This window comes from Gorilla gorilla, chromosome 3 (assembly GCF_029281585.2).
Source record: "Gorilla gorilla gorilla isolate KB3781 chromosome 3, NHGRI_mGorGor1-v2.1_pri, whole genome shotgun sequence".
Taxonomy (NCBI): domain Eukaryota; kingdom Metazoa; phylum Chordata; class Mammalia; order Primates; family Hominidae; genus Gorilla; species Gorilla gorilla.
Genome location: NC_073227.2, coordinates 72,803,367 through 72,818,173, shown reverse-complemented (window position 1 = coordinate 72,818,173; position 14,807 = coordinate 72,803,367). Strand labels below are relative to the sequence as shown.

Here is a 14,807-nt window from a genome sequence, read left to right as displayed (position 1 = left end):
AGAAGCCTTGTGGGTTAATTACTTGACCCTGCCCCCAAGTCCTCCTACCTGTTTTTAATAAGCATTTTACAGTACCCTGTAGCTGCTTTGCCATTGTTTTGTTCATTATTCCATGTAACAAGGTTGCCTGGTTTTCCTTACATAACCAGGAAGAACTGGGTAGACACTAAAACCATTTCTACATAAACACAATGCTCTCCATCTGTGAATACACTTCCCATATTCTCAGGTCAGTCTCTTAGTGGAAATCCCATGGGAAATGCCTAACAATTTCTTCCAGTGCCCAAAGCCACCTACCTCGCAGTGCAAATGAACAGATTCTCACTCCACATCTTCTTCAAGAGGGGACTCTTACACAAAGGCCACACACAGTCAAAGTCATTCCCTAAGGAACTCTTACAAAAATGGTCCCAGTAAAATATCTAGAAATGTGTCTAGGAATGGTGCCTAGATCACCAGCAACTCCTGACCTAAAAAAGTTTCCTCTTCCTCCCCGACCTTTGTCCTAGAACACACTGTGTTCTACAAAAGCACATTACAAAAAAATGATTTTGGCAGTCCTGATTTACCAGCTCTGGACCAGATCTCAGGGCCTCTGTGTCCCTGGTTTGGTGCTTCCATTTCCATATTGCTTCCTCATAAAAAGTTTTGCAAATACTGATGTGACACAGCTTCCTCAAATGAATGCTTTAAATGCCTCTAAAGAGACTTTGATTACACTAAGAAGCAGAAAATGTTCTTGACAAACCACTCCTTTGTTTTTCTATAATTAGTTGGGTTCTCTTCCTCTTCTCAATTCTACACCTAATGATGCATCTTGTGTTGTTATTTAAATAACACAAAAGACGTGGTAGATTGCATTTATTACACTATGATACAAATATTTTAGTATAGATGTAGAATTTCTGCTCCAACCCCAGGATCTTTATTTTCTGTTTTTAGCAAAATCCAAATATCTCTGACTTGGTGTTAACAGTGATGATTTCTAATTACTTAGGAAAATCTACCTTTTTGTTTACTGCTTTTTTATAACCTGAGCCACTAGGCATGCCATTAGGTGAGAAGACTCACCTCTAGGTTTGTTTACTTTGCATTTTAGAGTGGTAGTGGGGACAGTATGAGTACTGATTTTCCTGTCAAAGTTAATTTGCCGTAAGACATATAATAAAAGTGCATGTATTAATAAATAAAAAAGGCAGCTAACTTGCACGAACATCTGACGCTTCTCATGGAGTCAAACACCAAACAAATTATAAAGGAAGTAAAAGCATTCCTGTAAATGCTTTCAAATGGTAAACAACACCCTTGAAGTCCTATGTGTGCAATAGCCTTGGGTCCACCCTTTCTTAATTGACAATATTTTGTCTGAGGGTCAAGTTCTAGTCTTCCCTCTGTCTAATCTAGTTCATGGATGGAGAAGGGAGGAAGGCTATTGGGTTTCTTCTACCAACAGGTGGCCAGATGAAGCTTCCTTGGAAAACATTGATTAGCTTTATTCCTTTTATAGCAATACACAGTGAGTAGTTTCAAAGGATCAGAAAGTGGACATTTTTTATGTTCCTTTAGTATTTTCTCACTCTGTCCATCTCTCCATTTACATTAGTGTGACTTTGCATCAAACACGGGGCTCTCCTGCCAGGCTTGTGAGACTCAGCACTGCCAGGAGCCCCACACAGGTGGATGGCCCCGGGTACCTTCTTTCTACCATTTCCTCATCTGTCATTAGGCTGTGCCCCGAGTTCCACAGGAACCTACCCAAACCACACCCTGTAATACAGTCAAGGAAGAGAATGTCTTTGTCACTGACAACAAAAGAACAGCTTTCAGTGAGCAGCACTCCTTCCTCATGAAACACACTCTGGTCCAGCCAGTTTGCTTCCTTTCAGGAAACGGTGTGGGGAGGATAGTGACCTGAGTGAGTTGCATCTGTACCTCTCTGAGGACAGAATATCCTAAGGCTGAGGGAGAGAGCCTTGGATACTGTCAATAATTGCTTCTCTAATTATTCTGTCTCATTCTGAATACCAAAGATTAGGGAACATAAAGTATGTGATGAAATTTACATAGCAATTGGTTTCAACCAACCATTGGCTAGATATGTTTCATTAAAACAAAACAAAACAAAACAAAACAAAACAATCACAAACTCACTCTCAAGCACAGAATCCAGAGGAAAGGAGCACATGAAACACACATGGCTTGAAGGATGGGCATGTGGATTGCTCCTGTTGATGGGACACCATGGCATCCAGGTTTTATCTGCACCCCTTTCCACTAGACTGCCTACAAAACAGTTGGGCAAGACCCTCTTCTTTCAGGCTAAGAGCCAGGATCAGCAGCCATAGAAAAATACCTTCTGGCAGCAGGGTCTTCTGCTACCTAGAACAGCTTTCCCTGTGAAGTTCTGCTGTATTTGGGGCTCCCACTAACTCCAAGGAAAATTAGTGGAGGAGGCAGGCATATAACATGAGGGGTGGCATGAGACTAAGACCCCTGCTTTTTTGAATGCATGAGGGTTCATCGTTGAAAATCCACTCCATTACTCTTCAGGTACAATTAATCTGAATAAGCCCTACAATAGGAAAAGTCAGAGTCAATCCACTTGCTCTGTTAGATTGCTTAAACCTAGTATCATGGCATGCATTTGGTTAAAAGCTCTTCCCCATGTAGCCTGAGTCTCACTTGATTCATCTATTATTCAAAAGCTGTGATTGAAAGAGCCTTCAAACTCACAGGTGTTCAGGTCACTGGGGATGCTGCACAAAGATTCGAAATGCAGCAGCCATTAGTGTCCAGTCTCATTATTTTCATGCCAGGAAAGGCTAAACATTAACATGCTGGAACAAGAGCCCTTTCGGGGAGAAAAAAAATAAAAGGTAACTGAAGACCCTCAATAGGGACAACATGTTCTGTAACTTCTGGAAGTAATCACAGGGAACAAGCCAAATGGCCGATTAACAGTCATGCACAGACAGTCTTCCGTGGCCAAGTCCAGGAGATCTGACAGGTTGAAGGGGATCCAGAAAGAAGACTAAATCAACTTGGTCCCCCTGAAAGTGAAGTCAGTTCCAAGGGCTGAATGTGTTTTAAAGGTTTTTGTTTTTTCCTTTAGGTTAAATTTCCTGGATAAAATCAGATCAGCCGTGTAATCACCCTGCTGCAATAAAAGGAGCTCAGTGTGCTTTATGGCAACCACACCAGTCAAGGGCTCTCTCTGGCACCAAGGGAGCCATAAGGGCCCCCTGCCAAGTGGAGCTGAGGGATGCTCGAGGCCAGGGTCTGGACCTTCTCACTATAAAAAGAATAGTGAAGTATACAGATATTTACCTACTGAGTTATGTTTGGGCTGATAAAAATGCTCAGATGTCCTTTAGTTTCTCTTTATTGTATTAGTTTAATTTTTGAGACAGGGTCTCACTCTGTCGCCCACCTTGGAGTGCAGTGGTGCAAACTCTGCTCACTGCAGCCTCAACCTCCTGGGGCTCAAGCAATCCTCCCACCTCAGCCTTCCCAGTAGCTGGGACTACAGGCATGTGCCACCATGCCCAGCTAATTTTTTTAGTTTCTCCTTTAAATGACTGTGTAAGAATTGTAGGACCTTGAAAAGATTTGAGCTTTGAAATTTCTGTAGTATAATGTGAGCACATGATTTATATGAATATTCAGTTGCAGAAAATGTTTTTGTTCTAACTTGTTTAATGCCTGCTCTGATCTTAAAATGATCTCCTTAACATGTATGTATACACAAGTCTCTAAATACCAGGACTGCTGTTACCCAAAACCCACACTATCAAAGATATTGCTTGCTTCATATTTTCAAAGTCAGCTTTTGGAGGACAGGGACAATGGTTTCTTGTAATCTGCTGAGGGAGTCAACCCCAGTGAGGCTGTTCCTTCTCTGTAACCAGCTGCAATTAGGATTTCTACTGTCCTTGCATGGGGCATCCATGGCAAAGGTTGACTTGGTCATGTGGTTAGAACTGGAAATTCAGTATTTTCAGTATTTTCAGTTACTCCAGTTGTTTTTGCTCGGGCTACTAATCAATACCAAATCTAGTGCTATCTGAATAAAATAAGATGGCATAGCAACTACCCTATTCTTGCTAACAACTCCAAATGACAACATGGTGGCTCACATCTGTAATCCCAGCACTTTGAGAGTCTGAGGCTGGCAGATTGCTTGAGCTCAGGAGTTTGAGACCAGCCTAGACAACATGGCAAAACCCCGTCTCTAAAAAAAACACAAAAATTAGCCAGGCATGGGGGCGTGCACCTGTAGTCCCAGCCACTCGGGGGGCTTAGGAGAGAGGATGGCTTGAGCCCGAGTGGTTGAGGCTGCAGTAAGTCGTGACTCCGCCACTGCACTCCAGCCTGAGTGAGAGTGAGACCCTGTCCCCGCCTCCCCAGAAAAGTTAGTGAGGCTTTACTTGAGTGTGCTCCAACTCAACCTCAAGGTGCCATGCCACCTGGTAAGAAAGCTTGTTAAAAATAAGTGTTATTAGCCTGGCTGACATGGTGAAACCCCGTCTCTACTGAAAATACAAAAAATTATCTGGGCATGGTGGTGGGTGCCTGTAATCCCAGCTACTCGGGAGGCTGAGACAGAAGAATTGCTTGAACCCAGGAGGGGGAGGTTGCAGCGAGCCGAGATTGCACCACTGCACTCCAGCCTGGGCAACAAGCAAAGCTCTGTCTCAAAAAAAACAAAAAACAAAAAACAAAAAAAAACCCCTGTTATTATTATAAACAGAGCTACAGACTGTGTAGACATCGACACAGTGCTGATTTAAGTATCCGCACTTATTGGGGTCAAACATTTGTCTTTAGTAAAATAAGGGCACTGTATTTGATTCTAAAAATAAATGGCAGGAGAGCTGGGAATGGTGGCTGACGCCTGTAATCCCAGCACTTTGGGAGGCTGAGACGGGCGGATCACTTGAGGTCATGAGCTCAAGACTAGCCTGGCCAACATGGTGAAACCCTGTCTCTTCTAAAAATACAAAAATTAGTTGGGTATGGTGGTGCTTGCCTGTAATCCCAGCTACCTGGGAGGCTGAGGCAGGAGAATCCCTTGAACCTGGGCGGCAGAGCTTGCAGTGAGCCGAGACCACGCCACTGCACTCCAGCCTGGGTGACAGAGCGAGACTCTAACTCAAAAAAAAAAAAAAAGAAAGAAAGAAAAGAAAAGAAAGAAAGAAATGGCAGGAATGCATTCTGTGATTTCAGGATTCTCTAGTGAGTGGGTGGAGGCAACAACCAAGTTAGGATACCATTAGCAACTGAATCAACTTCAGCAAATGGCTCTCTAAAACTACACTGACTTGGCAAGATCATGTCAAAAAAAAGAGGTTGGGCTGAAAAAGATTATTTCTCTAAGGAAAAGTGTGAACAATTAGTGCCAAACTATTCACATAGTGGAAAGTTCCATGCTTTTGGAAGATGACACACTTGGTAGTTTCTAAGACTGATCTAATCAGCGCATTTCATATATATTTTTTTTCTAAAAGAGACTTAGAGTTCATGATTCTTTTAGTGTAGATTCTAACCATTTACATCAAATGGAAAAAGCAGGGATCTATTCAGTTGTGTGTCAGATTCTTAGGATCACTGAATAGTTCTGACTTGAGACAAGAACAATATAAGGCCAAGAAAACGGACTGTTTCAATTAAGCTCAGCAGAAAAAAATACACATGAGCCAAAACAGAACGACTTAATACTTAGCAATCACTTAAAAATTTGTAAGCTCAGTCTGAGTCATAAAAAAAAGTAGGCCAAGAAGCTTGAAGGAACACAGATTTATAAGTAAAAGAAGCAAACACTAAAATAAAAATGCTTAAACCCTGCAGTGCTAAACTACTTTCAGATAGCTTTGTAATAAGTGAAATTTGGAGAATTATATAAACCCCTCACAGATAAGCTTGGACAAAAAATAGGTGAAGGAATATTTGGCAAACGTGAGCATGCATAAATCAGCTGCTCCAGATGACACATGGCCCTGGGGAATAGAATTTGACTAATATGCTTACTGAACAACGGTGCAGTAAAAATGAATAATTATTTCTGAAAAATTACCTTGCACTCAGGGGGATGTCAGAAGACTGGAACAAGGCCAACAACATGTGATAGTGATGCAGAGAGAAAACAGAAGGAAAGGGTAGTGAAAAATTAGTGTATGAGATATGCAATTGTCAGCTTGAAAAATTGGGAATAACTATTAGGAAAGTAAAACTGAGTTTCCAGAAAACCAGGGATAAATAAACAAAGGACAGTTTGCATTTAAATGATCACAGACAAATTCATGAGATTATCTTAAAGATTGTAATACTGTTGTTGTAATTAAGAATACAAAGGGATGGGGTAGGGGGTGGATTGAGCTGAATGCGCAGTGTCTTGGGATTTTATGTTCACTGTTAGTCCAAAGAAAGCTGAAAATGATCAGAAATCACAAACTAAAGGGGCATTAAGCCCAGCCATGGGAAGGTGTTTCAAAGAGTGTCCTAACAATCGCCATCACATTGATCTGAATCAATACTCTGACTGATGACCTAGGAGCAAGTGTCACAAAATTTATGGATGACACTGAGGTGGGGAATGCCATAGAGGACAGAGGTAAGAGGAGGGAAAAAATAGGTTAGACATGGGTACATCTGCACTTAGAGAAAATCCATGACAAAGACATGAACAGACTGGAGTAATTTAGAAGGCAACACAATTTCGGAATGAGAAAATTCAACATTAATTTACACTGAGTAAGAATAGGGGTCAAGGTGGAGAAGGCCATTGGCATTTGCAATTGTATTTAAATCTGTATTTGGAACACATGACCCAGAGTGATGCTTAACCAGGTAAGAACCCCCCTCTCCCATCAGGAATAAATCAGGGGGAAAGCAAGTGGAAGTAGAGGGAACTGATGGTCATGAGCCCACCCAGGTGCCAGCTCCTCTTACGTGGTTCTCACTTGCTACTCAGGAATCCTGTGCTGTAGGAATCATTAGCACTTCACAGGTGTGGATTTGGAGTCAGATTGTCCTGTCTGCTACTTTTTTTTTTAAATAGAGATGAGGGTCTCACTATGTTGCCCAGGCTTGTCTCAAACTCCTGAGCTCAAACAATTCTCCTGCCTCAGCCTCCCGAAGTGTTATAATTACAGAAACGAGCCACCACATCTGTCCTGTGTGCGACTGTTATCCGAAGGTCAGTTGCCCTCATGGCTGGCTCCCTTCCTCACTTCTTTCTGGGTTCTGCTGCTTTCTTGGCAAGGCCTGCTTATGTAGAACAGCATCTCCTTACCTGCTTTATTTATTTCATGCCACTTATTTCCATCTGATGTACTACATGTGTGCTTATTTACTGCCCTCTCACTGGAATGTAAGTTTACTGCAGAATCCCCACAGCCTAGAACATGCCTGATATGTCATAGGCATTTGATAAGTATTTGTTATTAAATTATACTCTTCCCAGGAATGAATGTTTTCTTTATGCTACCTAAGTGTAAACTCTTAATTCATCTACCAGGAGGCTACCTAGCTTGGAAAAGAAGAAAAAAATCACACTTATATAAAGAAAACGCTGAACAGAGAACTTCCAAGAAGTAGGAAATATCTTGCTCAATTTTTTTTTCAGAACATTAATTTACTTTCACTGGACAAGGAAAATCTGTTTCTATAAACCACTATTTTTATTAATAGAAATTCCCTGCCTTTGCTAAGTGGTAAACAAATGTTAAGAATTTGAAGGAGAATCACATCACTGGGCTCCTTTGAGATCCATATGCCTCAATTCAACCCTGTCAACCATGCCAAGAAAGAGGAGAGCAGCTTATGTCCAAAGAAACTGGGAAAGAAAAAACAAATCTCCATGATGCTTTCTTTAGATGACACTAAGCAACTGAATGGGGGATTAAAAAACAAAAACAAACAAAAAAACAAAACAATAAAACCACCACCACAGTAAACAAACAGAAAAAACCAGACACACATTGACCTCATCTCTGGGTCTTTTGTAACTTAAGAGACAACACCTGAGTTACATGGAACACTTTATCTTAGTCTTCTTCACCTTCGCTGTCCTATTTTTGAACCCTAGACACCACACCTGCCTAGCTGTCATTGGGCTTTTAAATTCTCTGAAATAGACTATCTAGGTGTTTGACAGCAGTACATGGAAATTAGTAAGCACCTGAGAGGTGCTGATTTCTCTCTCTCTTTTTTTTTGAGACAGTCTCACTCTGCTGCCCAGGCTGGAGTGCAGTGGTGCCATCTCGGCTCACTGCAGCCTCTGCCTTCCAGGTCAAGAAATTTTCGTGCTTCAGCCTCCTGAGTAGCTGGGAGTACAGGCGCATGCCACCATGCCTGGCTAATTTTCTGCATTTTTAGTAAAGACAGGGTTTCACTGTGTTGGCCAGGCTAGTCTCAAACTACTGAACTCAGGTGATCCACCCCCTTGGCCTCCCAAAGTGCTGGGATTACAGATGTGAGCCACCATGCCCGGCCTGAGAGGTGCTGATTTCTTTTGTGATGTTAAAGGAATTAGTTTCCTGATGAGGTTGAGCTGCTATCTGAGTAGAACCCAAGGAGGCCAAAAGGTGGGTACTTCAGGGAAGACCCTGGAGTGGTAAGACACCAGCACTGCTGCCCAGTACCATGCGAGAATCTTTTCTAAAGAAAAAAGTGTGCAGGGAGCGCAGAAAGGAAGCTGGCTTGTACAGTAGCAGAGATAGACACGTAAGTAGCTGACACTGATCGATAATGCCCATGTGCCAGGCACTGTACTGGGGCTGCATGTGCATGATATAGTCTGTCAGTCCTCACAGTAGCTCCGTGACGTTGATGCAATGACATCATAACACTGAGAAGTTAAGGCAATTGCCCAAAGACACACAGCCAGCAATTGGCAGGGCCAGGCTCTAACTCTGGAGTCCCGCTTGTGATCATAATGCACTCGACCAGCACATCCCCAGTGACACCTCAGACCTATGTAGAGTTTGCATCACACGAAGGTGGAGGGAGTGGTACCCAGATGCTTTTTTTCTATTAAAAACTGCACCAGCATCTAAGAGGGAAGGATTATTCCAGATGAGTTTGCAATAAGATCCCTTTGATCCTTTGTAACCTTTCATCAATTAGCTCATGCAGCCAAAAATATTTCTGACTAATCACTTTAAAGAATGACTTTGAGAACTCCTGTAGTCTGCTCTCTTATGCCTACTTCAGTGGGAAAATAATTATACAAACTAGGAACTGCCATCTTCAGCATAATTTTAACTGGCCAGAGAAACTACCCAATCATTATCCAGAAAAGTTTAATCTATAAAGCAATTACTTTTCTGTTTCAGAATCCATCTCAGCCCCCCAACCTGGCCCTACTGAATTATAAAGGTGTGAAACAACCTAACACATCCAAGCAAATCTATCTCCATGACAACACAGCAGCGATGCAGTCCTGGAATCAGGATGCCTGTGTTCCAGGCTGGCTGGATTACCTAGGGAAGTTTCCTCAGCCTCAATAAATCAGAGTTTTCTCATCAGTGAGATGGGGAGCCACTGCATTTGCTGCAAGTTTCCTAGGAGATCATTTATTTCTCATCACCATTAATTTCTCATCTCTGATGTTTGTAGTGCACTTAAAATGTTCCAGGCATCTAATGCTTCCTGTGTATTGCATTTAATTCTTACCCCCATGAGGTAGGTGCCATCATTAAAACCTGATTTAAGAATGAGAGGCTTGAAGCTTAGCTGAGGTTACATAGCTAGTCAGTGATGAGCCAGGATTTGTACTCAGATTTGAATGACTTCAGAGGCCACATTTTTTTTTTTTTTTTTTTGAGACAGGGTCTTACTCTGTCGCCCAGGCTGGAGTACAATGGTGCTATCTCGGCTCACTACAACCTCTGCCTCGCAGGTTCAAGCAATTCTCCCACCTCAACCTCCTGAGTAGCTGGTAGTACAGTTCACCTCACCATGCCCAGATAATTTTTGTATTTTTAGTAAAGACAGAGTTTCACCTTGTTGGCCAGGCTGGTCTCAGACTCCTGACCTCAAGTGATCCACCCACCTCAGCCTCCCAAAGTACTGAGATTACAGGCATGAGCCACCGCACTGGGCCAGAGGCCACATTTTTAATCAATACAAGCTAAAGCTTGTTAATGTTTCATGACTGAACTCTGCCCTGCCTCTCTGCTGCCATCCTTTGTATATGAAACTCTTAGAATTAGATAAAAATCCCTGGAATAGCATATTCAAACATAAAGCCTTATTGCTGTCAAATGGACCCAGGCTGCACGTGTTCAAAATTGGTCGAGGAAATCCCATGTTACCATTCTGAGCAGGCCCAGGTGGTCAGACTCCATCAGAGGATGCTGCATTCATGATGGGTGCTGTGCAGGGTCACTTGCCACACTGTGTCACCTCTATGTCATTGCTTTGCCTAGAGCTGGTAGTTTAAAATTTTAACCACTAGCTCCAATTTTATTGCTTCCTCAGGACACATTTCGTAAAACGATGAATGCTTTACTCTTATTTCCAAAAAAATGTCATAACTTGTTCAAGGTCACATAGTTTGTTACTGGCAGGGCTGAGTCATTTGGGTAAATTATTAGGCCTTAGTTTCTTCATCTATAAAATAGGGGGATTAGACTAAATCATCTCTAAGCTCTCCTTCAGCTCTCAAAAATTTATGGTTCTGGGACACAGACACCACCAGCCAAGCAACAAGCTGGATTCAGTCTTCCTCTTCAAACGGGCGAAGGAGGAAAATAGGAAAGAGGAGCTGCAGTGTGAGGGCAGCAAGGATACTGAGGAATGACGGCTGGGGAGGGAGTCGGGGGCAGAGTCAAGAGACTGGCAGATGTGGTAAAGACCGAGCCACTTGCGGAGGCAGAGCTGTGTGGGAGGCAAGGCCTCAGCCACTGACAAGTAGCACAGGCCTCTCTCCATGGAATTTCCCCTAAGCTAGTTACCCCTTTCTCAGCTCAAGTCAGCCATTTCCCTGCCTCTTCAGTGAGAGGGAGGAAAAGACTGTATGGTTACAGCAACTCCAGTTTCTTGATCTCAGTCCACCTGTGCTTACTGTGGATAAAGTTAGTTGTTACCAAATTATATCAAATCGAAGACTATGTCTATTATGAAGCACACCATTATTTTTACAGATAACCAAGAAAGATAGACACTGCAAATTATCTTTGCATGGCGTTGTCAGTTCTAAGATGGAATCTATTTTCAGGAGACATTAAGAACTATGTCTTAGAATTGATGAAATATATTCTAACTCCCTCCATTACTCATGATAAAATCCACAAGTTAAGGGTTTCCTATGTACCAGGCACTATATTAAATGCTTTACATAATCTCACAACAGCCTGTGAGGTAAGTGTTATTCCCATTTATAGGTGAGAAAAGCTCAGAGAAGGTAAGTAACCTGCCCAAGGTTGCCCAGCTAGAGGAGACTATATAGGAACTGGGGTCAGTCTGACTCCACAGCATGTGCCTTGAATCACTAGGTCATCTCACCTTCAGCAGAGAGCTACTGGATTACAGTCCTTGGGATGACAAGTGGACTTGTTTCTGGGGTCCCTGGCCTCTCCCTCCCCTACTGTTCTGGATAGAGCTGCTAACAAAGGAAGAAAGTGGGGAAGGGCTCACAGGTACATTCTTGGCTCATGGGGCAACCAGGAAGACAGCTCCAGCTCTGGGTATGCAAGAGTTAAACATGGGAGAAGTGGGCTTAGAAGGGCACCAGAATTCCCAGAGATGGCTTTACAGGAAAATATGAGAGAATAAGAAGAAGGAGTCAGAAAGAAAGGTGAATTTGGTACCTCAGAGCTCCCATGGGAGGGATGATGACTGTAAGGCTGATGAATATGGTTCGGGGGTCCTGGCATGCATGTGCCTTTCCAAGAACCTGATGGGGACCTACCAGTTGTGAATTCACAATTTTACCTTCCTTTTTAAAAAGAGGACTCAAATTCTGAACATTTCAAGTTTCATAAACCTGGATCCTCCAGTTCCAATCTTGGTGTTAATGAAAGCAGGTGTGGTTGGGGGTGGTGGGCCTCAGAGAAAGCTGGAAGGGCGTGGGGCCACATGAGCACACAGAAGGAGTGATGGTTAAAAAAAAAAAAGTTGGGGGAAATATGACTATGAGAAAAGGATGTCTGCTTCCTTGGCCTGCCAAGTTTTATTTGGCCTGCAGAAGTAGACCATTTCCTGCCCCATTCCTTCCAAGACCAACTCCACAGACTGGCAGTGAGCAATTTTCCTCCATTTACTTTGAAGAAGTTGTTTTACCAGTGAGCCCTGAAAGTGGGCAGATTGTCATAGAACTCTTAGGTATATTTTTTCTATTCTTTAACAATGTTTTTGTGCCTGTTTTATCATGGACATATTAATGTAGTAGTATATGTATATAATTTTATATAGATAACTATACATAAGACAAGCAATGGAGAAATTTATTGATTGATATAGGTCTGTGATCAAGAAGTTGCAAGATTATTGCCCTGTGGAGATATTTCTCCAGTCTCTTAAAATTCTCCCATTAGAACACTTATACACTGTTGGCAGGAGTGTAAATTAAATCAACCATTCTGGAAAGCAGTATGGCAATTCCTCAAAGAGCTAAAAGAAGAACTACCATCCCACCCAGCAATCCCATTACTGGGTATAAACCCAGAGGAATATAATTCATTCTACTATAAAGACATATGCACACAAATGTTCTTTGCAGAAGTATTCACAATAGCAAAGATATGGAATCAAACTAAATGCCCATCAATGACAGTCTGGGTAATGAAAATGTGGTACAGATATACCATGGAATACTATGCAGCCATAAAAAAAGAACAAGATCATGTCTTTTGCAGGAACATGGATGGAGCTGGAGGCTACTATCCTTAGCAAACTAATGCAGCAACAGAAAACCAAATGCTGCATATCTAAGTGGGAGCTGAATGGTAAGAACTTCTGAACACACAGAAGGAAATGACCGACACTGGGGTCTACTTGAAGGTGGAGGGTAGGAGGAGGGAGAGGAACAGAAAGGATAACTATTGGGTACTGGGCTTAATACCTATGTGATGAAATAATATGTGCAAACCCCCATGACATGTATTTACCTATGTAACAAACCTTGACATGTACCCCCCAAACCTAAAATAAAAGTAAAAAAAAAAATAAGTTCTCCCCTTAAAGCTTCTGGGCAACAAGGTCATAAAAGACACTCATCTTGGGTAAAATTGTAGTTACATTCATAGACTTCAATGCTCAATGTTTTAGACCTTTGCTTTCTTACATTTCTTTCAACTTGGACACTAAATTAAAACCATTGTTTTATTTTTCTCTTTTTCAGTTACTAGGCCAGTATTTGGAATTTGCCAAAGCTATAGTCCTCAGAATTTACTTCAAGAGCTCCTTTGTATCAGTGGAGAATGAAGAACGGAGAAGACGAGGAGGAGGTTGAAAGAAACTTAAGAGATGTGGCAACTAATTGCAACGTGTAGATTGTATTTAGCTCATGATTCACACAAACTAGATATTTGTTATTAAAGAATTATGGTTGTTTTTGGTGTGATATTAGTATTGTGGTCACATTTCTTAAGAATCTATCTTTAGAGATAGGTGCTGAAATTCTTGCAGATGAAATGACATTATCATCTGGGATGTGCTTCAAAAACAGTTAAAGGAGATATCGATAAGGTGGCCTTGAATTCACAATTGCTGAAGATGGGTATAGGGCACATGGAGTTTTATTATAATCTTTTCTCTCCTTTTATATTGTTTGTAGTTTTCCATTATAAGTTAAAATGAAGAAAATAAGTCAACCAACATGAAGCGGTCAGTGAGATTCTTATGGACATCCCAACTTTGCCTCTTATCCGCCTGACATAGTTGTGGAACTAGAAAGACAAGCACAATTTGCCAAGCATCAGAGTGGCATCTTGAAACTGCTGGGTTTTGTTTAGGGTGACCTCCCTAGGAGGAGAACACTTTGGACCACGGAGTGAACAGCTTGGAATTGGAGTGGCTTTACTGCTGGCAAAAAAGAATTTGCTAATTCTCAAAGGGGGGAAAAAATAAGATCATGAAACAGGATCACAATGCTCTTTGGACATCAAAGGATCATTACAAAACAAGATTTTGGTGAGTTCAATGTAAATGAATGAGGGCCATGTGGCTTCAATTTCCTTCAAAATACGCAAGTTTAAAAATTCAAGGAAAAATGCCCTGTTAAACATGTGCTGAACTGAAATGCTTCGAGAGTCATTGAGCCCAAATGGGCCCTGGCTTTGCCCCAAGACTGGATCTTGTTCCTGTTGGAATATGATTTCTCGAACATACCCCATTTCCTCTGTAAACTCTACCTCCTTCCTTCCAGGTCCTCGTCCAAATTCTGTTTCAGATGCTCAAAACACAGGACAAGACAAATCCAGGGATCAGCAACACTTTTTTTTCCCCTTTTCAATTTTGATAAGAAAGAAACAAATTCTTGGAGACTCAATTTGGAAAACATTCGCTGGCAAATCCATAAAGCTCACCCTGTTGGTTTGAACTTTGAAAGTGCTGGGAATGGCTAACACAGTGAAAATGAAGTGGGGAGGAAATGGATGCTAAGGCAATCCACTGTATTCCACTCACCCCCGACTCATTCACCCCAGAAAAAATCCAACCATAATCATCTGGACCTTCCTGTGTGGATCTCCATTAGTATAAAGCTTTTTAAAAAAGGCACTTCCCCAGGTCATGGAGTTCATGGCCCAATACCTGGCCCAGGTCTGACTGAAGTTAGAAGGCAGGAAAAGGAGCTACTAAGG

The 14,807-nt window shown here is 41.9% G+C and overlaps 1 protein-coding gene and 1 long non-coding RNA gene across 8 annotated transcripts in view; one reads left to right on the top strand and one right to left on the bottom strand.

The window, feature by feature from the left end:
- LOC109026628 (uncharacterized) overlaps positions 1 to 9,568 on the top strand; it is a 49,234-nt gene extending 39,666 nt beyond the window's left edge. For all 3 annotated transcript variants that reach the window (XR_010133386.1, XR_010133387.1, XR_008679449.2), the window contains one exon: positions 9,336 to 9,568. This is a non-coding gene — a long non-coding RNA (uncharacterized lncRNA). The remainder of the gene's footprint in view (positions 1 to 9,335) is intronic.
- The window catches only part of LNX1 (ligand of numb-protein X 1), a 201,054-nt gene that overhangs the window by 89,940 nt on the left and 96,307 nt on the right, over positions 1 to 14,807 (bottom strand). The window lies entirely within an intron of this gene.